The sequence below is a fragment of the Vombatus ursinus genome, unplaced genomic scaffold, assembly GCF_900497805.2.
Source record: "Vombatus ursinus unplaced genomic scaffold, bare-nosed wombat genome assembly UNPS02014847.1, whole genome shotgun sequence".
Taxonomy (NCBI): Eukaryota; Metazoa; Chordata; class Mammalia; order Diprotodontia; family Vombatidae; genus Vombatus; species Vombatus ursinus.
In genome coordinates this window covers 17,414,419-17,440,529 of record NW_020954625.1, presented here as the reverse complement: position 1 = coordinate 17,440,529, position 26,111 = coordinate 17,414,419, and positions in this window count along the sequence as shown.

The window sequence follows — 26,111 nt, the reverse complement described above, 5'->3', positions numbered from 1 at the left end:
ATTCCCAGACTAGAACACTCTTCTCCACATTGCTCTATCTCTTCAAATTCTGACATTGGCCAAAGTTATCATGTGGGGACATGAACATCTACCCACTAATACAGTGATATGAAGAATAACTAATGTAAATGCAGTCGATGGGTCTGGTATATATATGATTCTAAATAAGAGCAGATGTTCTCAAAGATTCCTCACCTCAGGTTTTCATTGCTATGCTGTGACTAACAGGTATTACCATGGCAACTTTAAATTCCCCTATGAAATAACAAGTAATAGGTAAATAATATCATTCCAAGAATTGAAAGTTTTGTTTTTATTAATAATAATGACATCATGAAATTTCAAATGATTTGAAGAATATTTTTTAACTTAGCCCAATTAAAATAAAATAAATTGGCAAAACAATGCAGTTTGATACAATGTAAGGACTCATGGATTTAACCTAAGGACATGAATTAAATCCTAGCTTTGCCACTTACTGCTTAAGTGATCTTAGGCAAATCATTTGCCACCCCACCTCAGCCTCAGTTTCCTCAACTTTAAGATGAAAAGTTGGACTAAATAATATCGGAGGTCTTTTGCAGATGTAAATCTATGATGCTATACACACTGGGAACAGACAACAAACATCAGATCTTAACTTGAATCTGAAGATGTCAAAAAGGACTGAACAATCCCCCACCCTTTTCACCCTCACCCATCTCAAATCTGAGATAGAAGTTAAGTTATTGTTGTAGCTTCTTGATTTTTGCTTGAACATGAAAAGACCTTGCAGTATTAAAAGTTTATACTTTTTTTTTTAATTTTTAGGCAATTGGAGTTAAGTGACTTGCCCAGGGTCACACAGCTAGTAAGAAAAGTTTATATCAAAGACATGAAAATAAGAACTCCAAAATGCATGCAGGAAAGATGAAGAGAAATGATTTTATTGTTCATCCTTCCCACTCATCTTTGAAATTTCAAGGGGTGGACTCCAAATTATTGAAGTCAAACAACGGTCCGGAAAATCTACTTTTAGGAGAATCCGAGTTAGGTGTTATGAGAGATATGCTCACAGAAATCATACATGGTGGCAACAAAGGTGAGAATAAAGTACAGAGGATAGAGGAGGAAAATGCACAACATAGGGGAAGAGAAGAGATAAGCCCAAGAATACCTGTGAAATCATTTGGCTGACAACCTAAAATATCTTACTTTGGCTAGCCCAGATGCATTATCTCCCCTAATTAGAATGCATTTTCCTTGAGGGCAGGGAATATCCCACTTTAGTATTTCTATCCCCAGGCCCCAGTAGGGAGCCTGGGACATAATAAATCCTTAATAAGTGTCTTTTCAATCATTCTTTTATTGATTTATTAATTCATCCGTTCATAAGTTACAAGAGGTATTAAAATTCCTAGAAGAAAGTCACTTAATCTCTGTGGGCTTTCAGTCTTCTGCAAAATGAGAGGGTTCAATTAAATGGAATCTGAGGTCACTTTCACCTCTAAAACTATCTAAGGTCTCTCCAATCAAAACCAGTAAACACATGTATTAAGTACCTACTGTGTTCAGGCTGTCCCATGCCCAAACACATTCCAACTCGTATCCATTTCTCATAATCCTCTGTTTAATTCAAATGCTACATGCTACAGGAGGTTATTCTAGATTCCCTCCTCTCCCCACACATAGGTAGAGTTTTGTGTGTTCTCTACATCTTAAAATTACTTCATACATACACAGCATCTCTTCATAAATTCCCTTCTCCTATTAAAATGTACGCTTCTTAAGGACAGAAATTGCTTCATTTTCATCTTTGTAAAGTCAAGGCTTAGCCGAATTGTTGAACATAGCAGACACTTAATATAATCCTCATACAATTGAATCGAAGAAGGGTCATGTGTTCACCTGACCTGTTTTAGTCTGTTCTTGTAATCAAGTACTCACATTCACAGACCAAGCTGAAGGAAAATGATGAAGTAGGAAAAGTTTGTTTTCTTTTCCCCTCTAGCTTACTATCAATGGTTCCTTCACTCCTTGTAGTTTCTTTATTAATGATCCCAAGGTCACAGTGTTACAGGCATTTCTCCAGTCCACCAAGGGATTACCACTGTAACATAACATACTGCTCTGTTCTGCATAGCCACAATCAAGCTCAAGGCTTTAAAGAATCATTTTGAATTCTTCAGATTAAAAAAAATAATATCGGTGAGAAAAATAGTGTTCACCATTATTTTTATCTCAAATAAGATATTTGCCATGCTCATAGTACAATGCCTGGCACACATTCAGCATTGTTTGAATGTTTATTCCCTTCCCCATTTAAAAATTATCAACAACTCTTCTCTTCTAAATGACCTCTAAATGGATCAAAGACAAACTGGCCCATTTTGAGAATACTTCCAAAACTGGAGAAAGGGGATTGAAACTACAGGTTCAAAATCCTTTGCCTTGCTTTTTCAGGAAACTTTAAGAACTGTTTCCTGTATAAACCTCCTCAGGTTATCTTCATGTTATTGACATTCATTCCATTCATTCAATTCTGTCAATTATAGAGTAAAAGTCAATGAGGTTCTTAATTAAGAGTCATTTCATTTTAAGGATATTTCTGGAGACTAGCTTTCTGTAAGAGGCAATAGTAAGGAGAAAGCTGACTTCAAAAGCAGAAAACGTTGGAGTCCACTGCTGTATGATGCTCTTTAAGACAATAGTTCAGCTAGGGATTTCTATTCTTTAAGTGATTAGGCCATTCTCTCAGACACCTATGTTGCACGATATATAGAGCATTGGATCTGGACTCAGGACGACCTGAAGACAAATCCTGCTTCAGATGCTTATTAGCTGTCTATTACTCAGCAAATTACTCAACTCTGCCTGCCTGTTTCATCATCTGTGAAATGGGGAAAATAGGGGAGCAGAGCCAAGATGGTGGAGTAAAAGCAATGACTTGCTTGAGACCTCCCCCAAACCTCTCCAAATACCTGTAAAAAATGGCTCTAAACAAATTCTAAAGCAGCAGAACCCACAAAAAGACAGAGTAAAACAAATTTCCAGCCGAAGACAACCTGGTTAATTGGAAAGGTCTGTTATGCCCAGCTGGGAGAGGAGTGCAGTTCAGCATGAGCCACCCACTCAAAGGCCAGGCCTCAGTGAACATGGAACAGGCCTCAGAGGACTGAATCATGGGCAACTGGGGAGGTTTCCATACTTATCAACCCACAAACACCAAGGACAACTTAGAAGGTCATTAGGAAAAGTCTGTGACCGTGGTGAGAGAGAAACTAGGTCTCAGCCCAACTCCCAGTGCAACCCCAGGGTGGCGGCTACTTCTGGAGCTTCCAGGCCACAGACTGAGGGGTGAATTGAGTTGCTGATCAGAGGGGTATTGCAGGGATCTCTTTGCTGCTGCTGAGGCAGCATTCTCTGGCTTTGCCCATGCTTTCTTAGTTATGGGTCACAGTTCTACGTGGCGATCCTGAGATGAGGAGAAGCACTGGCATGGTGGAGCTTGTGGTGACAGTGGAAAGGGAATACTCCTCACAGTTACAAGGCAGAAAAGAGTGCTTGTGGTCACTCATAGATTAGAGCACAGGCCAGGAAAGGAGTAAACACCTCGCCCTTGAGCATACCACCTTGGAAGAACTGAAAACTTAAAGTCCCTAGAAGTATCTCTGAAAACAGCTGAACAAAAACCCCTAAAGACTGAGACAGTACATCCTCCACACTGGAAGCAGATACCTACCTTAACAAAGAGTTTAAAACTCAAGTAATTGGCTGGGATCATGAGCAAACTGCACAAAAAAAAAGTCAGACCATAGAATCTTTCTTTGGTGACAAAGAAGATCAAAATCTACAACCAGAAGAAGATGACAAAGTTGAAGCCCCTACATTCAAAGCCTCCAAAAAAATTTGAATTGGTCCCATGCCATGGAAGAGCTCAAAAAGGATTTTGAGAAGCAAGTAAGAGAAGTAGAGGAAAAACTGAGAGTGATGCAAGAAAATCATGAAAAACAAGTCAACAGATTGCTAAAGGAGACCTAAAAAAATACTGAAGAAAATAACACCTTAAAAAATAGCCTAACCCAAATGGCAAAGGAGGTCCAAAAAGCCAATGAGGAGAAGAATGCCTTCAGAAGCAGAATTGGCCAAATGGAAAAATGAGTCCAAAAACTCACTGAAGAAAATACTTCCTTAAAAATTATAATGGAGAGGCAGCTAGGGGGTGCAATGGATAGAGCACCAGCCCTGGATTCAGGAGGACCAGAGTTCAAATCTGGCCTCAGACACATAATACTTCCTAGCCATGTGACCCTGGACAAGTCACTTAATCCCAACTGCCTAAAATATATATATAGTGGAACAAATGGAAGCTAATGACTTTATGAGAAATCAAGACATTGTAAAACAAAACCAAAAGAATGAAAAAATAGAAGACAATGTGAAATATCTCATTGGAAAAACAACTGACCTGGACAATAGATCCAGGAGAGAGAATTTAAAAATTCTTGGACTATCTGAAAGCCGTGATGAAAAAAAGAGCCTAGACATCATTTTTCAAGAAATTATCAAGGAAAACTGCCCTGATATTCTAGAACCAGAGAGTAAAATAGAAATGGAAAGAATTCACCGATCACCTCCTAAAAGAGATTCCCAAAGGAAAACTCCTAGGAATATTGTAACCAAATTCCAGAGTTCCAGGTCAAGGAGAAAATATTCCAAGCAGTGAGAAAGAAACAATTCAAGTATTATGGAAACACAGTCAGGATAACACAGGATTTAACAACTTCTACATTAAGGGACTGGAGGGCTTGGAATATGATTTTCTGGAGGGCAAAGGAGATAGGATTACAGTCAAGAATCACTTACCCAACAAAACTGAGTATAATCCTTCAGGGGAAAAAGTGAAAATTCAGTGAAATAGAGGACTTTGAAGAATTCTTGATGAAAAGATCAGAGCTGAATAGAAAATTTGACTTTCAAATACAAGACTCAAGAGAAGCATGAAGAGGTAAACAGGAAAGAGAAATCATAAGAGATTTATTAAGGTTGAACTGTTTACATTCTTACTTGGAAAGATGATATTTGTAACTCATGAGACCTTTGTCAGTATTAGGGTAGTTGGAGGGGAAAAATTATATGTGTAGATAGATTGATAGATAGAGGGCACAGAGTGAGTTGAAGATGAATGTGTGATATCTGGAGAATAAAATTAAGGGGTGAGAGAGGATTATACTGGGAAAAGGAGAAAGGAAGAGGCAGGATGGGGTAGATTATTTCACATAAAACAGACAAGAAAAGGTTTTTACAGTGGAGGGGAAGCGGGTGAAGGTAAGAGGGAAAGAATGAATCCTATTATCAGATTTGGCTTAAGGAGGGAATAACATACACACTCAGTTGGGTATGGAAAGCTATCTTACCCTACGGGAAAATAGGGGGGAAGGGGATAAGAGATGGAGGGGGGACGAGAGAGGGGAAGGAAGATTGGGGGAGGAGATAATTTCTGAAGTGGGACAGGGTCAAAAGAGAGAATAGAATAAAAGGGGGGGGAGAGCAGGATAGGTTGAAGGGAAATATAGTTAGTTTTCCACAGCATGATTACTAAGGAAGTGTTCTGCATGACTACACAAGTATAACCTGTAATGAGTTGCTTGCTTTCTCAATGAGGGTAGGTGGGAAGGGAGGAAGAGAGAAAATTTAGAACCCAAAGTTTTAAAAATACATGTTAAAAAATTGTTTTCACATGCTACTGGGAAATAACATATTCAGGCAGTGGGGTATAGAAATCTATCCTGCCCTACAGGAAAATAGAAGGGGAAGGGGATAACAGAAGTTGGGGGAGATAGAAAGGAGTGCAGATTAGGGGAAAGAGTATTCAGAATGCACGCTGACTTGGGGTTGGGGGAGGAATGAGATGGGGAGAAAATTTGGAACTCAAAATCTTGTGGATGTGAATGTTGAAAACTAAAAATAAATAAATTAATGAATCTTTAAACAAATAAAAAGATTGAGAAAGGAAAAAAAATGGGGATAACAATAGCACCTACCTCCCAGAGTGGTTGGGAGGGAAAATGAGACAATGCTTGTAAAGTGCTTTACAAGCCTGAAAGTGCTCCATAAATACTAGCTATTATTATAATAAGTTGCAGCAAAAGTGCTGGAATGAAGTAATATACAGAGTTCCCTCACTTGAGAATTCCCATACAAATGATATCACAAGTCTATTTCTTATCCTCTAATTTATCATGAATAAATAAATTTAATGCCTTCCTTCCTTTAATCATTTCCTATTTTTATCCTGTATATAGTTTGCTTCGTATGCATTTGTTTGCATGTTGTCTTCCCCCCCTAGACTATAAGCTCTCGAGGGTAAGCCTTACTTTGCCTCTTTTTGTATCCCCAGCATTTAGCACAGTGCCTGGCACATAGTAGCCACTTCAAAATGTTTATTGATGAATTGATTGGTTGATATTATGCCAAGCTCTGTGGGAGAGATAAACAGGAAACATAGAGGACAAACCAAAGATAAGCTACAGAGAATCTCAACTAAGAGGAAATGGAAAAGAAGTAACTTTGAGATATACACAGCTGTCCATATTATTGATCCCCTTATGTACCTTATTCATTGACAGAGCAGTAACTGATCCTCAACAAAAAAGATGCCATGCTAAGATACCAATCCATCAGAGTCTTTGGTGATATAGTGTATCTTAAAGGGCTTGAGATGTATAGATGCAAGGGATGTAGCCCAACAAAAGAATCCAAGACTCGGTCCTAGGGAAAATTCTGTTCTATGGATAAAATTCATTTTTACTTACCAACAATTATGCATATCCAATAGCAAGGTTCTTTCCAGAAGAAAATATCAGAATTTTAGAGCAAGAAGGCATTTTTGTGGGGTAGCTAGGTGGCACAGTGGATAGAACACCAGCCCTGGAGTCAGGAGGACCTGAGTTCAAATCCAACCTCAGACAGTTGACACTTATTAGCTGTATGACCCTGGGCAAGTCACTTAACCCCATTGCCTAATCAAAAAAAAAAGGCATTTTCGACATGCCTTCCAATTCTAATATCATTAATTACAACTCTGTCCTTTTATTAATGACATTTGGTTAGTTATTGGAGGTATGGGTCTACTAGAACCCAGGTCTGTTGCTTTTTGGACCTATGTGCTTCTTTCTCACCACACTGGCCTCCCACAAGTATTGCCTGGCCTTAATTCATCAAGCTTTTATGAAATGAAATTTTTGTAGTGTCTATAAAGTACAAATGTTCATGGTGTTAGGAATAAAAAGATGCAAATTAAAGTGTCAAGGCAGGGTAAGAATTTTAGGTCTGTAATCAGGAGGATCTGGGTTTGAGCTTGAACTCTATCATATTATTACTAGTATGACCCTGGGCAAGTTACTAGTTTTTCTAGGGTTCAATTTCCTCATTTGTAAAAGGAAGGAATTCTTGATGGCCTCCAAGGGCCTTTTCAGTTCTAAATCAATCTCTAAGGCTCTGCCAACAAAAAAAACTTATATTCTTCTGAGGGATATATGTTCTAAACAGATAAATAAATACAGTATGACTAGAAGAGGAAGGAAGCATTAAACTCTAGCCACATGGGGAGGAGTTAAGGAAAGGTTTCCTCCAGGGAACTGAGCCTTCAAAGGAGGCTGATAGAGTCATAGATCTAGTACTGCAATGGATCAGGAAGGGTACCAAGTCCATGGCCCCCATCTAAAAGAAGGAGCTGGGATATGCTAAACATCACAGAGAAAAGGAATTTAAGGCAAGATTTGAACTCAAGTCTTTAGGATTTCAAGTCCACCATTCTAATCACTGCATCAAGTAACCACCTCTAAGAAACTGAGGTGAAGAAATAATAGGGGAAGAAATTAGGGACAAGAGAGTACTTTATAGGCATGGGGAATGAATTCTTCAAAATGACAGACGTGAGTGATATAATTGTGTAGTAAAACAAAGAATGCATGAAGGAGAGGAAGACTTTCTTAGTCCTACTTAACGTTAGTGCCTTCCCAATATGATTATCTCCAATATGTCATACATATGTGTGTATACAAACATACATGTATACACACATACATATTGTTTGTATACTGTCTCCCCCATTAGATTGAGAGTTCTTTGAGGTCAGGCACTGGTTTTGCCTTTTCTTGTATCCCCAATACTTAGCACATTTCCTGGCACATAGCAAGCAGTTAATGAATGATTGTTGACTTGTGCTGATGCAGAAGGGTGGGATGAAGTCAGACTGTGTACAGCTTTATATGACAAGCTCAGGACTTTATACTCTGTCCTGAAGATAATTGTGAGCCATTGAAAATTGGGGTGGGGGTGGGTGGAGGAGATAATTGAATCAGATCTGTGCTCTAGGGATGTTATGTGGGCCTTCACCTCTATTTGTCTTTAGATTTTCTGCAACATGATTTACTCATCCCTGGCCAAGTATTCACTTGCAATATGTGAAATTTTATACAGTTTTCTGTTAAGTACAAATGGTAATAAAGGCAGTTTTGTAACCCTCCTCACACATCCCTGATGTTGTCAAGCTAGGACATGATTCTAGAAGAAAACACACAAAGAGCTTTACAAGAAAACACATCTTTTATGCTCTAAGACAAACAAAAGTATGGAAAACTGCTCCTGGGATAAACCTCAAAGTAAGTTCACTTGTCACTTAATTTCTTTCACAATAATAAGGAAGCTGGAGGTGATAGTAAACAGTTACCAGCAATCACTACCTCAACAGCTTTAGACGAGCTTCCTATATGTTCCAGGGGCCCTCATGACTGAAAAGGATATGGTCACAGTTTAGAATATCTGTCAGCATATTTATCATCCTCCACATCCACAGGAATTACAACTTGGAGGACGACAGTCCCACATCACATACAGTTTTACTGCCAACCTTTGAGAATGGAATTACAAATTAGGGACAATAATATAATATGTCCATCAGAAGGTAGTTTTTGCTATTAGCTAAAAAAAAAAGTCATTTTCTAAGAGAATTTCCCTTAAATGACAGCTGCTTTTTATTCAGCACTGGCAGTTACAAATGATAATGCCAAGGGCAAATCCATTTGGTCACTTAGGAATTAAGGGAATTATGTATTTTAAAAAAAGAATCAACTCTTGGCTATTATCTTTAAAATAAAATAAAATGTTAATGTTTGGAAATGGCCATATACAGTGCCCCTGAATTATTAGTCTTACAGTTCTGTTACCTACTTCAAGTATTTGTGCTTCTATATGCACTTAGTAAGTACCCATATAGATCAAGAACTATGTTAGAAACCAGAAACACAAAAAACAGAAATAATATGATGCAGGTTTGTTTGTCAGAATAGAAAATCTTACTAAGCTTGCTTGTGTGTTTTGTTTCAGAATCATGTCCTAGCTTGACAATAAATGTTAAAACATTAAAAAGCTACCTTTATCATCATTTGTATTTGGCAGAAAACTGTATAATATTTGAGACATTGTTCTCAAGATTATAATCTAATTGGACAGACAGCATAAATATATATATGTATACATATGTATATGTGAATATGTATGACATATACATATGCATACATGTAATCTTAGAGAGGAGGAGAGACAAGGAAAGGTCTCAGACAGAAGGTGAGAACTTCTAAGACTTTAAAGATAAAAGAGCTCCTAAGAAGCCAAAGTGAGGAAGAACGTTTCTGACAGGGGAAGTGGGGCAGCCAGTTCAGAAGTACAGAATGGGAGAAACATCCCGTATGAGGAACAAGAAGTCTAGTTTGGCTAGACAGAAAGGAGGAAAGTTAGATGTAAATGAAACATAGTAGGAGAGATAGGTTGGGGACAGGATGGGAAGAACTCAACACATCAAATAGGCATTTATATGCCGTCTTAGCAGCAATAAGAAGCCACTGGAGTTGATTTAGTGGGAAAGACAAGAAATCATTTTAGCAGCTGTGTATAAAACAGCTTGGGGGTGAGAAAAGTTCTGAAGTTAAGAGACCAACCAGAAGGCTATTGCAACAGTCCAAAAGCAGATCTTAACACACCTCCACACTCATCATGAATTCTTTTTTTTTTAATATTTTTTTAAAATTTATTTATTTTTAGTTTTCAACATTCACTTCCACCAGATTTTGAGTTCCAAATTTTCACCCCGTCTTGCCCCTCCACCCACCCCAAGATGGCATGCATTCTGAATACCCCTTCCCCTAACCTACTCTCCCTTCTATCTCACCCCACTTCTCTTATCCCCTTCCCCTTCTATTTTCCTGTAGGGCAAGATAGGTTTCTGTACCCCATTTCCTGTATTTCTTATTTCCCAGTTGCAACTCATCATGAATTCTTGTGATGGCTCAAGTGTCTGAATTCTCATCCTTTATAACCTTTCTATAGCCTTTGACACTGTTGACAATCCTCTTCTCCTTGATGTTTTCATCTCTCGAGGTTTTCATGCCATTACTCTCTCCTGGTCTTCCTCCTACTCCTTCTGTATCCAATACTTCTCAGTCTTGTTTGTTGAATCTTTGTCCAGGCAATGCCCGCTAATGGTGGGTGGCTCCTAGGGTTCTGTCCTTGGCTCTATTTTGTTCTCCCTCTGTACTATTCCACTTGAAGGTCTCATAAGTTTCCATGAATTAAATTATCATCTATCTGCTGGTGATTCCCAGATCTACTTACTGAGTCATAACCTCTTTCCTGACTTACAGTCTTGTACCTCCAACTGTCTACTAGACATCGTAAAATCAACATATCCAAAACTGAACTCATCCTCTCCTCTCCAGCCAGGTCCTCTCTACATACTAATTTTCCTATTACTTTTGGGGACATCATTATCTTCCCAGTCACTAGAGTCAGGGATGGGGAATCTGGCCTTATGGACACATGTGGCCTTCTAGGTCCTCAAGTGTGGCCTTTTGACTGAATCCAAATTTTACAGAATAAATCTTTGATTTCAGTCAGAAGGCCACATGTTTCCCCACCCCTGATCCTGGGCTCACTACCTAGGCATCATCCTCAACTCTTCCATCTCTTATGTCTCTCATATCCTATCAGTAACCAAACACTACCAATTCTACTTTCATAACATCTTGTATTCATTCCCTTCTCTCCGTTGGTACCACCACTACCCCAATCTAATCTTTGTCACCTCACATCTGTGCTGTCTCATTTGTCTGATGTTTGTTCTCCCTGCCTTAAGTCTCTCTAACTTAGAAACAATATACTTCCTCTCAGCTATCAGATTAATCTTCCTAAAGTTAGGTCAAACCATACATCTCTCCCATTCAATACACTCCAATGGCTGTTTAATGCCTCCAGGCTCAAATATAAAATCCTCTGTCATTCAAAGCCCTTAATAATATGGCCTCAGGGGCAACTAGGTGGCTCAGTGGATAGAGCACTGGCCCTGAAGTCAGCAGGACCTGAGTTCAAATCTGGCCTCAGACAAAACACTTGATGCTTACTAACTGTGTGACCCTGGGCAAGTCACTTAACCCCAATTGCCTAAATAAATAAATAATATGGCCTCCTCCTACCTTTCCATCCTTCTTACACTTATACCCTCCTCCCTCTCATTACACTGAATTGCAGTGACACTTGCCTCCTCACTGTTCTTCACACAAGATACTCTGTCTCTAGACTTACTGCATTTTCAGTGACTCCCTCTTTTTTCTGAAATGTTATTGTCATTTCATTCATGTGTGTGTGTGTGTGTGCATGTGTAGGATGTCTGAAAAGTTCAATTTTAAGCTATTGGAGCTTTTAGGCACTTAATAAATGTTTGTTGTCTTGCCCTAACTAGGAAAGATAAGACAAAATAGTTTTTGGTTCATGACAGGGATTACGTCTCAGAAGAAGCAGGATAATCCAGATGGGTCAGACCTTTGTTGCTGAATCTTTTCCCAAGATTACTTCTCTTCTTGATTATTCCAGGACACAAACAGAAAACATCAATCAACTTCACTTGAAAATATTTGAGAGCAGACATCACAGCTTGCTCTTTTCCCACAGTCAAACATAGAGCTGGATTCAGAGTAAAAGTTGCATACTTAATACATATTAACTTGTGCCTTCACTTAATTCTTAATGTGTGTGTATAAGCCAGGGATGGGGAGCCTGCAGCCTCAAGGCCACATGTGGTCCTCTAGGTCCCCCAGTGTGGCCCTTTGATTGAATCCAAACTTCACAGAACAAATCCCCTTAATAAAAGGATTTGTTCTGTAAAGCTTGGACTCAGTCAAAAGGCCACACCCAAGGACCTAGCAGGCCACAGGTTTCCACCCCTGTTGAGCCTACAAAATGTTCAGAACACTCATTTTGACTTTATATGTATATGTGCTTAAACATTTTCAATCTGAGCCTGAGGTAGAGAAGATTTAGTATTTAACATGATAGAATATGGACAAAATTTGCTTCACTTGACTCCAAAGGGCAGAATTAGGAGTAAGAGGTAGGGTAATGAGGAGAGACCAATTTAGGCTTTATGGAAGGAAGACGTCCCAATAATTAGCTGCTCCAAAGTTGAATGGTGTGCCCAGGGACTTGGTGGGTTCTCCCTCATTGGAGATCTTTAGATAGACACTAATTGACCACTTTGCAGAGATTCTATAGGATGAATTCCTACTTAAGGATGAGTTCAATTCATGGAGTTCAAGGATTCCATGAATGATGAGGTTCCTTCTCATTCTGGGATTCTATGATTCAATGAAGGTGGTAGTTGAGACTCCCTCCTTGTGCAGAATCATCAAAGATTTCCAGTAAATGATTTCTAGTGATGACAACACTTACTAACTGAATCGCATGAAAAGAGATTTATTTTTTACCCTGAAGAAGAAAAAAAAAAGAAAAAGAAAAAATACATCTTTAAAAACAAACATAATAGCTGTTGATTTCTGAGGCACTAATACTCAGTCCAAATAGCTGAATTATTCAGTGTTTGAGCAGCAAGGTATTTCAGCAGGGACAGGTCATTAATTAAATGAATTCCAAACACCAGGACTAGTGGACCCTCCAGGAACCTGGAGTTTAAAGTCCCAAAAGGGTCATTCAAGGATGAGCCAGAGAATAGAAATGAAATTGTTTCATTTCATAGGCCATCAGTAGCTCAATATTTATGCATATTCAACTTGCAGATTAGCACTAAATAACAGAAAACACCAAAATGCATAAAGCCAGCAGGATGGCAGCAAGGAGATGGGTAAGCACACTCCAAAAAACCTTGAATAAAAGAAAAAAAATCTGCATGGTGTGAAACTGGCTGGAGTTTCTGTTTTTTGAGTTCAGATGCACTTCTTGGAAAGATGTGATGAATACTAATTTTCCCCATTTTCACAGCTCCTTTTATGAAGAACAATCAATATCTGACCTCCATAAAATAGATACAATCCAAAGTTTGTATAAGGAAACTTGAAACTCCAGGAGTGGAGGGATTTGTGTTTGTTTGTTTGTTTATATGTTTGTTTTCAAAGTCAGCCAACAGCATTCATCATTCATCCCTTTGGCTTTGTGCATGTTGCTAGGCTCCTTAGAAAAGGAAGGGGCATTCACACTTAGAGCTGGGAAGAACCTTAGCAATAACCTTGTTTAGCAGCCTTTTACACACCAGGAAATAGTGGTGCAGGGGTAAGGAGAAAATGACTTGCCCAAGGTCACGTAGGTAGGGAGACACAGAATCAGATCTTTGACCCCAGGCCTTGTCATGCCAGATCTAAGGCTCCTCCCACTATACTTTACTGCCTCCCCATTTTCATGGTCTAGTGGAGGCCATTTAGGGAGGGCCTTGCTCCTCCAGGTAGCAGAACCAGGTCTCCAGGGCTGCCTTTGGATTCTCCAGTCTGTTCTAAAGTGGCTAGCACAGAGTCTAATAAATACTGTGTCACTCAAAGCTCCAGCCCGTCCCAGGAAGGCCTATCACAGACTCTAAAGAAGATGACACATTCTGGCCCCAAAATGACCAATAGGGAGGATCTATGCCTAGCCCAATGCAACTGGGCTGACTAAGGTAGGGGTGGAGGCAGCCGGTAGAACAGGCATAGGATTCTGAGTCTCCCTCCCAGAGAAGAACTGTGACCGTGTTAGGTAAAACTGAGACCTCAGAAAGATCTTCTCTTAAAAAGGCTAAAATCTCCCACTGCATCTGGGGTCATCTCCAGTTATCCTGATGTATATCTGGACACTGGACGTAGATGGTTCCTTGGCACAGCCTTGCCTGACTTAAATCTAATTCTCTCGCAAGTCACGGCATCACCTTCCTGACGTCATGGTCCTCTTCGAGAATGAAGGACAAATAACAACAACAACGGCAGCTGCCTCCCCCAGGAAACTTACAAACCTGTGAGGACAAATGCTAGTATCTAGAACGTGAGGGAATGACAGTGAAACTGGGTCTAAGCCTGTTAGACCTAGTTGTTATGTCTATTTAAAGGAACACAGAAAGAAAAGTGAAAATTAACTTGCAAAGAGAATTGTAACCTGAAAGAGAGAGGAAAATAAATATCTTCTTTTGACTTGGGGACAAATTTGTTAGATGCAGCTCAGTGATGAGAAAAGTGAAAGGATATGAGTTTGAGTTCCAGTTCCAACCACCGATAAGCATTTATTGAACACCTACTAGGTGCCAGACATTGTGCAGGGCCCTCAAGATACAAAGACAAAAAGGAAATAGTCCCTGCTCTCAGGGATCTTAGATTATTATTTTTTTTTGGTGAGGCAATTGGGGTTAAGTGACTTGCCCAGGGTTACACAGCTAGGAAGTGTCATGGGTCTGAGACTGCATTTGAACTCATGTCCGTCCTCCTGACTCCAAAGCCAGGGCTCTATCCACTGTGCCACCTAGGGGCATTTTATATTCTATCAAGTGTAAATTTTCAGAGGAACCACCACTGACTACATGTGTCACCTTGGACAAGTCACTTAATCACTGGACCTCAGTTTTCTCATCCGTAAAAAGAAGGGTTTGGACTCAGTGAAGCATAAGTTCTCTCCTAGTTTTAGATCTATGGTACTTTGATCCTAATTGAGTTCTGCAGGATGGTTTGATGACTGTTTAATGGAGTGCAAACCCTTGATACTGTAATCCCAGTGTTGCCGCTACATAGCTGTATGATCTTGGGCAAATCATTTCCCCATTGTCTGCAGCAGGTTCCTCACCTATAAAATGAGGGGTATTGGACATAATTACCTCTAAAATCTTTTCTGACTCTATAGCACTTATAAAGCTCTTTAAATCCATTTGAGTCTTCACATTCTGTGGTGTAGACACTACAGGTTATCATCCTCAGGTTGCAGATATGAAGTTTGAGGCTTTGAAAGACTAAGTGAGACATCCATGGTCACCCAGTTAAGGAGTATTGGAGGTGGGATTTAAGCCCAGATCTTCTTGACTATAAGTACAGAACGCTCGTCTCCATTACTGACACTAGGAGCTTTCACTATTAGGATTGAGAGTTGTAAGGAGGAAATAATCATTAGCTAAAGATGTTTTTAAAGAAAGCTTGCCAGTACAGCAGACTGTCCATGGGAGAAAGGTCCTGAGAGTGAGGAAGAAAAGAGTATGGAGAGGAAAATCACTGAATGTCAGCATTGGAAAAGACCTCCTTGACCATCCATTCATAGTCAAGAAACCTCCTTGTAACTGACCCAACAAATGGTTTCTCCAACCTTTGAATGGCATTCTCCAGTTTTTTTTTTTAAAAAAAGGACACATAGAAAATTGGAAAGCAGAAAAGAATAATTGCACTTATGACATTTTCTCCTGGTTCTGATGACATGCTTTGTTGAAGAAGAAAGAGATAAATATTTGAACTGTACAGAAGAGTATAGTGAATGGTCTGAAAGTGGAGTAAAGAAGTTACAATTTTGGGAAATCATAACTTGAACAGATACCAGGAGCATCCTCATAAAGTACAAAGTTGGCAAGAGCTCTGTGACTTTTTAAATCCAAATCTCCAGGTCAGAAATCTAGTCATTCGATGGCTTTTTATATTGCTATCTATGGGAAATTACATACCTGTTTGTTCACTTGATGTTTTCTTAACATCTGTTTCTATTAATGAAAACAAAAATACTGCTGAATGCAATAATTAGGATAGGGTCAAAAATTAGACAAAATCATTTCTCCATAAAGTCAAAATTTCATTTTTCCCAGTTGCCCAGTGGATCAATACCAGGTTATCTTCAAAGGTCAATAATCTCCTGTATCTCCTTCCTATCATGTGTGGCCAGTTCCTGTGAGCAGCTGGCTTGACTGCCAGTGTTACTTTTGATCAGAGAATCCTTCAGAACTCTTCCCCTTTAAAGCCCCAAATAACAGATTGCTAATATGACTGATGGATGAATCTTGATCAGAGTGCCAAGGGGAAGGACCCCATTAAGTCTGATCTCCCGTGATTACAACACATGCTTTGGACAGACACCTTATCCTCCTGACCTTCACTCAAGCAGAAGGAGCAATCCTGATGAAGACATGCAGGGGAGAAAGGATGGGACACTATGGACAAAAGCAGTTACATACTTTAGCTGCCACCAATAACTACCAGTTTTGGTTATCACAGTCTCATGATTCGTATTTCGTGCTCTGCTGCTAAAATTTCTGCTTCTTAAATTTGGCAAGAATTAGCTTCTTTGGACCCTTACCATAAGTTCAATGTCCTGTCCCTCAGTTCACCAATTCCTTCCAGATCTCTGCCTTCCCATAAGGTGTCTTATGTAAGTTTGTCCCAGGCAATGTCACCAACAATCATGGTTTAGATCTAGACGAGATGTTAATGCTAGCTTAATCCTAACTCTAAAGCTCATCTAGTCCAACTTCTTTATTTCTAAAGGAGGAGACTGAGCCTCAGTGAGGTGAAATGTGTTGCCCAAGTCAAGTTGATATGGTTTCCTTTGCTCTGGGCTGCCTCTCACTAGCAGGAAATGCATAACTTGTTAACAGAGAAGGTTAAAACTTCCATGCTGATCAGTAGTGGGATTGAGCCCAGGAGTGATTGCTAGAATTTCAGCCTAAGGAAGACAGGAAGACCCATTCTCAATTAATTGATTTATTGAATGATTAATTGAAGATAATAATAATCTGGGAAGATAAGATAACACTTTATCATTGAGGACTTTGGATTCCAAAAACAAAAAGGAGGGTTAGAATTTTACTTGGTAAGAAATAGGGAATAGTAAAGGACATGAGCAGAGGGCAGAGGAGATAAAAAGAAAGGTCTATTATTCCACAGGTCCTGGTTGGTGTTCATGAGGACCCATAATGATATAATGATAGGAAGCACAGAAGGGAGGAGAAATATATCATGTGTGTATATCACAGAGAGAATTGGTAGCATTTAGCAACTTAATTGGATGTTAAAAGTAAGGGTAATGGGAGGGTCAACTATTTCTAACAGGGAAAGCTAAATGAATGACACAGTTTTATAGGAAATTATAATCCCAGATTTTAGCCTGTTGAATTTGAGATGCAGACAAGACATCTAGGAGGAAGTTTCCTGTAGATCATTAGAAACACTGCTCTTCAATTTGTGAAAGAGGTCAGGGCTAGAAACAAAGACTCTGGAATCATAGGCAGAAAGGTAGAATTGAAGCCATAAGATTTAATATAGCCAAGAGAGATGAAACAAAGAAAAAAAATTAGCACCCATGATAAAAATCTGGGAGAACACCCACCTTAAATAGTGGTGAAGAGCACAGGGAGGCATTGATGCAGTCAGAAAAGGAGCAGAATGAGAGATATAGAAGAGCTGAAAGGAAAGGTTGGTCCTAAGCTAAAACAAGATTGAGGTGGAATACTACTATTTCAGTAAAGCTTGGAGCATCACTGTTTCCAAAAAGCTAACGATGAGCACCATCCAGAGAACAATGGAGAAGCCCGTGATAGGAATGAGCAAGCTGCACCCCAAAACCAACAAATAACTTTAGACAGAAACAGGAATTAAGGATTTCACTGAGGAATTTTATCACATAAAGGGAAGATGGGCTGGTTGCAATGTGAGAAAGAGGGATCACTGGTGGGCATCCAGAGAGCTCCATCAGCATCTTAATAAACACACAGCAAGGAAGGCCTTCAACACTTTGGGTGGACCACTTGTGGTGGACTGTGAGGAGGGACTCTGACATCATGCAATCTGCCCAGTTGGAGGAAACTCTCCCAAGGAACCAGCTCACAAATCCACTCCAGTATCTGAGAGTTTCAATGCATATTATACATAATTAAAGAAAATTAGCAAGCTAGATAAAACCAAAGAGAGGAAAAAAAAAAAACCTCTGATGGTGATAAAAAAAAATCTGTATCTTACATTAAATCCAACTCCAAGGAGATCCAGTTCCAAGATGTGTTTCCTGTTCCTTAGAGGCAACCTGGAGTAAAGGAAGTCATATCAACATTCTCAACTTGAATATTCACCACTCGTGTGGCCCTAGGAAAGCCCTTAACCCGTCTGAGGCTCAGAGTTCCCCATCTATGAAACAAACGTGATAATATTAGCATTACCTTTCTGGGTTGTGGTTAGGAAATCATTCCATATATCTCCAAGTTTTATATAAGTGTGATATCTTCTGAAACTGTGTATTATTTTGCCACTAAAAAATACAATTGTTATCTAGATCTGGCAGAATTCCAGAGACATTTGTGAACAAAACACAGTGGATTTAAAAAACAAAACTCTTGAACTCTCAAGTGGTAATAGGATGACCTGAAAACTCTCTTCTGCCCCCAATAATGCCTTAGTATATCATGGAAGAAATGAATCTTATAAGGTGAACTGATTAACTGGGACAGCAGAAGCCTCAGCACTGCATTTGGAGGCAGAAATTCTGGGTTCTAATACAGCTTAACTCATTTCTCTAGGTGACCTCTCTGGAGCCCCATGTTGTCCTCTATAAAAGAAAGGAGTTGGGCTAGTTTATCTCTACATCCCTTCCATTTCTTCACTTCATGATCATCTAATGCTGCTCCCAGTTAGAGCCTACAATCATGTCCTTTTTGCCCAGTTGGCTAGAGGTGATGTGAGATAGAGTGCACTTAGACAGCTAGATGTCAGATCAGAGACAGCACTTGACTTAGAGACACAAAGATCTGAGTTCTAATCCTGCCTCCCATACAATCATTTAAGCACTCAGCCTCTATTTTGTCATCTATAAAGGGGCAATAATGATTGTTGCTACCTCACAGGAGAATTGTGAGAATCAAATAGGATAATATATACAGATTCCTTTGTAAACTTTCAAATTCTATGAAATGCTTGCTATTCTGATTATCTGAAAAATGTGAGATTTTGTTTTTAATGAATTTTATGGTACGTTTAACAGTATGTTTTTTATGTTTATCTTGAAAGGTTTTACTGCAAAATTTCCATCCAAATTTTCTTCAATGAAAACAATAACAACAAAAAAACTTCCAACATAGTAAGAAAAGAACCACAGCCTTAAGCAATCAACCATGAGGAAAGAATGTGAGTGAAAATCCATGCATTAGGGAGACTTGAGATTTCAGAAGAGAATACCTTTCTCCCTAAATTTGAGGGGATGGAGAATGGGTAAATCTTAGAGAATTTTTTTCCCTTCTTTCTTTTTTTTTTCTTTCCTTTCTTCCCTCCTTCCATCTTATTTATAGAAAATCCCAATCAGGTCTGTTCAGTCACTACAAAATAAAGAACTGAGCACTTAGCTCAAAAAATTCATAGAATTAAGGCCATAGATTTTTAGGCAGTCATTTTCAGCTATTCTTTTTTGCCTGTCTCTTTAATGGATTTGGCCTTTTCTGTGTTCCAACATCTTTGAACATAAGATGCAAATTGTGAGATTCTCTCCCCCTCCATGTGCTTGGGGAAAGTGTTATTATACATATTACAATGTTCCTTTGTTTTTTGTTTTTTGTTTTTTTTTTGTTTTTTTGGGTTTTGTTTTTGTTTTTGTTTTTGTTTTTGGTTAGGTAATGGGGTTAAGTGACTTGCCCAGGGTCACACAGCTAGTAAGTGTTATGTGTCTGAGGCTGAATTTGGACTCAGGTCCTCCTGAATCCAGGGCCAGTCCTCTATCCACTGCACCACCTAGCTGCCCCCTACAATGTTCCTTTGGAGAGAACTGATGAAGAGATGGATTTCATTTCCAACCCTTAAGCCAACTGATTTAAAAAGACAAACTGATAGAATACATTGTCAGGTAAATTATTTGCTATCTTTTCCAAATTCATTTTAATTCACCTACCAGTTTTGTGTCTTTTACTATCTCTTAATGCATATCTCCAGACTTAGGCATAACGTATATACCGAGAACTGTAGTATATATTGCAATGTGCTTTTCTCTTCATGTGAAAATGCTAAGAACTCTGCCTTCAAGGAGATTATAGGTTAGTGGGTAGACCCATAATGTTTGTACTGAGTAGAATGTAAAAGTGTATTGATGTTGATGATAATTTGGAAAAGATGATATAGTTCTGTCAGTTGGCATGAATATCACATACTAAGCTTTGCAGAATGCTTTCCATGATCTCATCTGCTCAATAACCCTGTGAAGTAGATACTATTCTCATCTCTATTTTATAGAAGAGTAAACGGAGAGTGAGAGAAGTTAACTGGTCCAGAGACACACAGTTTGTAAGTATCTAAATCAGGACAAGTTTTTTTAACTCTAAGTCTAAAAATCTACCCATTATATCATTTAAAATATAATAAGAAGTGGTATGGCACTAGTTTGAGGGTGAGGCAGATTTTTTTAGTGTAAGAGGACAAAAGGAGGGCATGACTGGATGTTATGTTTTGCTTCTTATAAATTTGTCTAGGCTAGAGAATAAATAGTAAGGAAAACAGGATAAAAGCCCAACCCAATGACAATGAATTTTGTGTGCAGAGGAGGGGATCTTTTAAGGTAACCTCAAGTAGGAGTTACTACATGACATCACTCCGTGAGTCTCTTCTCTGGAAAACAACCCTCATCAGGTTAGAGTAATGCTTGACACACAGATAAAAGGAAAAGTATAGAAACAGTCAGGACCGATTTGAAGGGCTGAGTATGGAAGAGGGATCAAACTCCATCAGTTTGTCCTCAGAGGAACTAGGAGATATGAGGAATTTCCAAGAGGGAAATTGAAACTTGATGCCAGGCAGCACAGAGGAACAACACACATGTCCCAATAATTAGAGATAACCATAAGAGGAATGAGCTCCCTGAGAAGGAAATGGCAGGTCTCCTTTCACTGGAGCGCTTTAGACTAACACTGAATGATCTCTTGTCTGATCTGTTCTAGAAAGGATTCCTTGTCAGGTACAAGGTGGATTAGAAAGCCTCTGAGATCCATTCCCCCACTGAGATTCTTTGACTTCTCATTAAGATTGTGGAACTCCATAATAAGGAAGCAAAGACCTATATTCTAATCCCATTGCCATTTGCAATTGTGTAACTTTAGTGCCTTCTCTAGGGTGGTGGAAAGAGTGCTCTATCTGTATTTAAATGCTCTGTGTTTGAATCCTACCTCTGCCCCTTACTACCTGTATCACCTCAGGCAAGCAGGTTCCCTTCTCTGAGACTTAGTTTCCTCATCTTCAAATGAAGAGGCTGCAATAGCTTACCTCTAAAACTTACCAATGCCAAATCTATAATCCTATGATATTTCTGGGCTGTCATAGGATTATAAATTTTGAACTAGGAGATACATTACAAGTCATTAAATACAACCTCTTTATTTTATAGATGAAGAAAATGAGGCCCAGAAAGGTTAAGAAATTTGTCTGTTGTTACACCAGTATAAATGACCAAGGCAAAATTTGAACTGAAGTCTTCCTGATTCCAGGGCTGTTTCCAGTGGAGAGAGCACTGGGCCTGGAGTCAGAAAAAACTGAGTTCAAATCCAGCTTCAGACAATGTGTGACCCTAGGCAAGTCATTTACCCTTGTTTGTCTCGATTTCTTCATCTGTAAGATGAGTTGGAGAAAGAAATGGCAAACCACTCCATTATCTTTGAAAAAAAAAAAAACCTCATGGGGTCACAGAGAGTCAGACATGACTTAAAATGACTAAACGATAACAAATTTCCTGATTCCAAATCTATCCCTCTGTCCACTGTCACACTATAAAGTAGAGGTGTTAACTTTGACTGTTGAATACCTTTAATATAGAATTTGATGAAGCTCCAAGCACAATAGAATGGTTGATTATTTGCCCAAAGGTTGAGTTCATACTCATTTGGGCCCGCCCATTACTACAACTGAATCAAAATCACAGACTTCCAATGTTTCCACAAGAATCTATGTTTACTTTGATAGAAACTGAAAATCTATAAGTTGGAAAATATATCTGTATTCTTTTTGCAACTCTTCAGGATATAATGGACTAAATATGTCACCCCCTGGATTTCTAAACCAATCTCCATGTGATGCAGAAAATAGAACCAACTCCAGGAGGAAAGAAAAGTGAAATCCCCTAAGCATATAATTGATATGAACATTATCTTTACATTATTAAGATGGAAACAGCCACTCAGAGTCATTGAACAAATAGAAAATCAAAAAATAAAACATCTGTTCTTTAGAAACAGGAAAATTTCCCATTCATTTTGAGGTGGCTATGGTCGAGCACTTCTGAAATGGTTCCGAAAATATTACTTACATTAGCTCTCACACAGAGCATCAGCTGTTTTATTGGAAATAAAAGGGGAAGTAGTGAGGGGAAAGCCACCTTAGATGCATGAAGCATTAGGTAAATATAGCTAATGAAACAAGATTTTTTTTTTGCCAACCACACACAGAGAAAATGCTTTTGATACTTCACCATGCCTTAAGAGCGATGCATACTTTGCCTCTGAGAGCCATGGGTCATTTGGAGCCAAATAGAAATATTTGTTTTGTCCAACTTGCTGTATTAACCATACCCAAGCTGTACCATGAGTGCTTCCAAGTCACCGCCATGTGACAAATCTTTGAACACAAGTAATGAGAAATCACAATGGCCCACTATCCCCACTGTATCATGTTTGTCTACACTTCTATAAACATGGTTAGAGTTCTAAATGGAAATTTGAAAAGATTTTCCAATGTGTTCTTTGGGTTCTCAGTTTTTTAAAGCTTCAAAATATTATATACTGGGCACACACACATGTTCATATGCAGATATATGAATATGGACATATACACATATATGCACAATGAACATTTTTGTATGCACATCTATCTATATGAGTGCACATATTTGTATAATTATATATGTATACATGTGTACAATCTATCCCTACTTAAACATATTTATATTAATGTGTGTATGTCTGTGTACACCTGTACATTTGAGCCTATGTATGCATTGCATAATGTACATATGCATATTGTGCAATACGTACATATATTTATATTTGTAGGCATGAGTAATTTCCAACCTGTTAACAGTCATGAATCTAGTAGAACTTATGTGGGTGTATTATAAGAAAGAAGTATGACTATAAACATAGATAAGCTGGTCTGATAACATAAGTCTGGGTGATTCTTGGGTATCTTTACAATGGCAAGAGATTTAGGGTAAGAGTTTTTAACATATGTTTGTTCATGTGATAATTGTGTGTGTGTGTGTATGTGTATATGAATGTGTGTGCATATCCATATGTGTGTGTATGTTTGTATATGTATGTGATAGACCACTTTGGCAGTACGTAGCTCCTATGGACCTCCGCTTAGAATATTGTTCTTAAATACATAATAGAAAATATATGCAACTAGAAAGAAAACCCAAGATTAATGGAGGAAAGTGTATTTTGCCATCCAATTTCATGGACTTCTCTGAAATCTATATTTGGACCACTTGGGGAGATCTGAGCACCCCAAATTAAGAACCTATTGTATAAAGAAATATTCCCACTTTGTGGAATGGTTCCATGTGGAAAAATTATATTAAATGACTAAGCATGAGGTATCCATATCTAAATATATCATAAAACCATTGATATATCAAAGTATATATACTATGGTGAATATGAGAATCCCTGAAAATTTTGTACCTTAGTGACATTTTAAAAGGAATTAATATATTAAGACACTTCATTTTCAAATATTCTCCATTAATTTATTACCACTTTAAGGGCAATTTCCTTCCTGCAAAGCTTTATTGAGTCTATGCCTTCCACCTTCACTTTTCTTTTGTCATAGAACATACTGGATACCAGTCTACACTGAGATGAAGATGCAAAGCAACAATGCCTGCATGTCCATGGTGGCTATGTCTCTATTCTTAAGACCTCAAAAACTTAAAGACTTATCTCCCTGGACAGAATTGACTCTCCAATGGAAACCTGGTGAATTTGTTACCTTCTATACATTTTTCCTCTTCCCTGACTCTATACTGCCTGGTAAAATGACATCACTAGCCCTTAAATATTGTTTATTTTATGTATGTAGTATTATATTTTTCCACATCAACTAAAGATATTTTTTATTAATTTATTTTTTAATTTTCAACAGTCACTTCCATAAGCTTTTGGGTTTTAAATTTTCTTCACCTCCCTCCCTACCTCCCTTCCCAAGATGCTGTGCAATCTGATATAGGCTCTACATATACATCCCTATTAAACTTTTTTCACATTAGTCATGTTGTTAAGAAGAATTAGAAACAATAGGAGGAACCATAAGAAAGAAGAAACAAAACAAAACAGAAGAAAAAAAAGAGCAAATAGTGTGTTTCAATCTGCATTCAAACTCCATTGTTCTTTCTCTGAATGTAGATAATATTTTCCATTATAATGCTTTTGGAGATGTCTTAGAACCTTGCATTGCTAAGAATAGTTAAGTCTATCAAAGTCAGTCATTACACAGTGTGGCTGTTACTATGTACAACATTCTCCTAGTACTGCTCACTTCACTCAGCATCAATCCGTACAAGTCTTTCCAGATTTTTCTGAAGTCTGCCTGCTCATCATTTCTTACAGCACAATAGTATTCCATTACATTCATATACCACAGCTTGTTCTACCATTCCCCAATTGATGGACATCTCCTAAATTTCCAATTCTTTGCCACCACATATAGAGCTGATATAAATATTTTTGTACATGTGGGTTCTTTTCCCATTTTTATGATCTTTTTTGGGATACAGCCCTAGAAGCCCTATTGCTGGGTTAAAGGGTATGTATATTTTTATAGTCCTAAGATACATTGATTTTTACCACACTCTAAGTGAAGGTTTGCTATCAATGAGTGGATTTAACTATGGAGGTTAGGGTGGCATGGAATGACAAAGGAAAAAGTCAGGATAAATATCCCTAGACTTAATAGAAACTCACTTCTCTCTCTCTCTCTCTCTCTCTCTCTCTCTCTCTCTCTCTCTCTTTCTCTCTCTCACATTAGTTTTCTGCCTTTTCTCATTGCTACTGGTAGACTTTTTTTTAATTCCCTCATTTCTTGAACCATCTTTCCTATTATTGTGATTTTTAAAAAAGACCCAGGGACTGCTCACTTTCTACAGACACTTCAGGACATGTGGGTTAAAGGATGTAAGTAAGACTAGATCAACTGGGAACAAGTTTGTCATTAATGTGAATTTAAAATAATTTGACCAAATTTGGTCAGCTAGTGGCAGCTGTGAAATTATAATTTCTTTATTTTACTATCAGTTACTTTTCTTTCTTTTTACTGTATGGGATAAAGGGTATTGAATAAATATTTTGCTGCAATGGAAATAATTTAGGGCCATGTTTGTCACTTCTACCTTATGAAACATAGGAAGAGATAGCTGTCCATAGTGCTAGCTTCCATATACAGGAAATAAAAGTATGTCATTCATCTTAAGTAAGCATCATGACACCGCGAAATGAGCTTGCGCACATGAGATTGAAATGTCTTATAAGCTTCCTGTAATGACCATTTTGTGAATATAGCATGACTGTCACTCTAGCAAAAGAGCTATAAAGCAGTTGAATAGCCCTCAGGCATGTTGGCCTAAGCAACTTCACAAAAGAACACTCACACTCTTTTAAGAAAGAAGCTCCAAAAAACAGAATATTACTCCAGTAGAATATGGCAGCCACTTGGTAGAGAATCATTGATTCAAATTTTGGGAGACAGAGGAATGAAAAGTGGAAAGGATAGAGCTTCATCAGGGTACAGTTAGTTGATAGGATTTAGAGTTATTAGAGCAATTTCAGCTATGATGAACCCTAGAAGTGTGAA